This window comes from Daphnia magna, linkage group LG6 (assembly GCF_020631705.1).
Source record: "Daphnia magna isolate NIES linkage group LG6, ASM2063170v1.1, whole genome shotgun sequence".
NCBI lineage: Eukaryota > Metazoa > Arthropoda > Branchiopoda > Diplostraca > Daphniidae > Daphnia > Daphnia magna.
The window spans coordinates 4,691,645-4,694,620 of NC_059187.1; positions in this window are offsets into that span (position 1 = coordinate 4,691,645).

Genomic DNA, 2,976 nt, shown 5'->3' on the forward strand with positions numbered 1-2,976 from the left:
TATGATGTCATCTAGATAGACAAATGCAAATTTGTACAGTACCGTTTTCAAGATGTTATTCATTGCTCTTTGAAAAGATCTTGGTGCATCTGTTAGTCCAAACGGCAACCGATTAAATTCGTATTGGTCAAATTCACAAATGAAAGCTGTTTTTTGTTTTTCACTTTCCTTGATTTCGATCTGCCAGTAGCCGCTTAGTAAGTCCAATGTCGAAAAATAAACAGGTGCACAACGCGTCGATTGTGTCATCATCAGAAGACGTTTTATTTTGATCCATTTCTTTATAGCCACGTTGCCATAAATAACAGTATAGCGTTTGGGTTCAACTTTGTAAGAATTACGTTGTAACGATCCGCCGACTAAATCAAAATCAAACGGTAAAATTTAACATGTTGCTTTTATTGTCCGTATCTCTTAGCCGTTGCCCTGTTTTTGACCCCAAGTTGGTTTCCCCGAATGACCCACTTTAAACTTTTATTACTCTAACGGTAAAGCCAGCCGTCTTCCGCCTGACCTTATATTTTTGGACACGCTTGACCTTAATTTCCTTTAAATTCGACTCTTTGTTTCGCCGTATAATAGACGAAAAAGTTTACTTGAGTCGGCAATCGGCAAGCAGGGGACTAGTGGAAGACCAGTCTATCGGAATTCTCTCGAATCTCCCCTCAGTCTTTAACCCTTTTTCCCCTTTTGCCGCTGTCTTTGCAACGTGTTGGTGCCAAATTTAAATAAACCCGAAACAATAAACTAGAGGTTCACCCCAATTGTTTCAATGTACACCACATCAAAAAATAATCTAGAATAACTTTTTTCAATACGTAGTGATTGGTTAAGAAGAAGAGGCTCTGTCTATGATGCGGGAGTTCAATGATCGGAACTCATAACAGTTAAGATTCTCTTCTGGTATTTTGGTCAAAGAGCACAAAGTGTCGATTTATCAAATGCTAAATTTTACAAAAAAATTCTTTTTTCAATGATGGAAGCCAAAATTATTTCACTGTATAATTTTTCAGTCTAAAAATATCAGGACCAGAATTGAATGTTGCGTATATGGTAGATTACTCTACTGTCATGCGGGGAGACCCGTGGTCGAATCCGATGAAAGATAATATTATAAGCGTTTTTTTGGTAGAACAAAAAGTCGTCCCAGTGAACGCTAAAATGAGAACTTCGGAGACCATAAAAATTGTGTATTAGAGCAGTTTTTCCGGTCATCAACACCTGCTAAAATCATCTTTAAGTCGTTATTGTAGGATTTCAGGAGAGAAGAAAGAAATCCTAGTAGTGCCGTTAGGATGAATAAATATCCTTTAAAAGACGTCAGTGGGCTGTATGGGATACGCATCTTTCCATCCTTTTTATGTAGCCTTACTATGGCTGCAGCAAAATGACTGTGGCTTTCTCTTATTATTTTGTTGCTTAAAATTACCTCTATCTTAGTCTTTATGACGGGTTCGGGAATTCTTCCTAGTCTTTGATTAATGGGGGCGTGATGGCCTATGTTGATGTGATGTTTCACTTGTGTTGCTAGACCTAAGTTGGATTCTTTTTCTGCAAAAAGATCTTCCTGTTTCTTTAGTAAAATTTAAATTTTAGTTCGTATGTCGTTTGATACGTTGAATACTTGTTTTACTTTTTCAGCAATGTTAGTTATGTGCTTAGTTTTGTTGTTAAAATCTAATTGAGTGAAAAATTCTAAGTAACGATTATCTTGTCTTCTCTATCAATTGGGATTAGTGGTATATGGATGCCTGCTTTGCTAAATGTTACGCTTTAAATGGGCATGGTATTAGTTCAAAAATTATGGTCTACTCCAAAGTGATCATAACATATTTGTCGATTCCTAGTGTTAATCTTCACATTATTGTTAAATAAGAAATGTAATTGTAAGATGCAATGTTTATTTAAGTTTTTCATAACGTAAAAGTGGTGTTTAATAATATGATTATCGTAAATAGCAACTGAATATTCAAATTTCCCTATCAATTTAAGTTCTTGACCCGATATCGTTCTAAAAGTTGGAGGATTGGTATTTTTTACTTGCTTTAATTTTTCATTACTTTCTAAAGTATTTAATATTTTTCTGGATACCAAACTAGCGACGGCACCAATGCCTACTAGAGCTAGAATTTCCTTATAAAAAATTTTAATGGGAATGTGTATTAGTTAAGGGATTTCTACTTTTCATCTGATCCTAGATTTAAGTTAGTGGGGAGTTACGTATTGGTTCTATTGTGTTTATCGGGGACCTGGGTTGTTGGTTCGTGCCCTATATCACTTTCGTTATAAGGACTGGGATTTTTATCCCTATTTGATTCTCCGCTGGTATGTCTATTTGTGAATCGTGCTCTTGAATCTCATGACCTTGAATAACGTTCACCTGATAATGGTCTTAATTTTCATACTGGTCAGCGGCTGCTATAGTTACGTCGTTTTCCTGTGAGGACCCAGGCTTTTTATTAAAAAATTTTAGTTCTGATAAGGCTTCTGACAGTTTTTGTTCTAATAATTGGATTTTATCGTCTTTCTGTTTTTCGTGATGCATTATCCATGCAATGACAGCTGACATCTTTAGCTCTTTGTCATCTGTAGCTTCTTTTGTGTGTAGGGTTTTTTCAGAAATGAATAGTTGTTTGCATAACACGCCAAAGTCTTCTGTGTTCTCTAAGATTCGTAGATAAAGTTCTGCTTTATATCTCGGTAGTAATCCTTGTAGTAGGATTTTGCTTTTTCTGTGATCCCTCATCTTTTTTACTTTGTTTAGTAATTGGCCTTCGATAATAGTTTGGTTATGATCAGCCCTTTCTTCTTTACAAGCAATGGTTTCGTAGAGATTGTTAAGCCTTGACAAAAAAGCTCTGCAGTTTTCTTCCGGTTTCTTAGTTTGTTTTAAAAGTTTTTTCCCCAAAGTTGCTAAGTCATATGTGTCCTGCAATCTTGCTATGAGGGCGTCTTTCCAATCCTGGTAATTTAGAT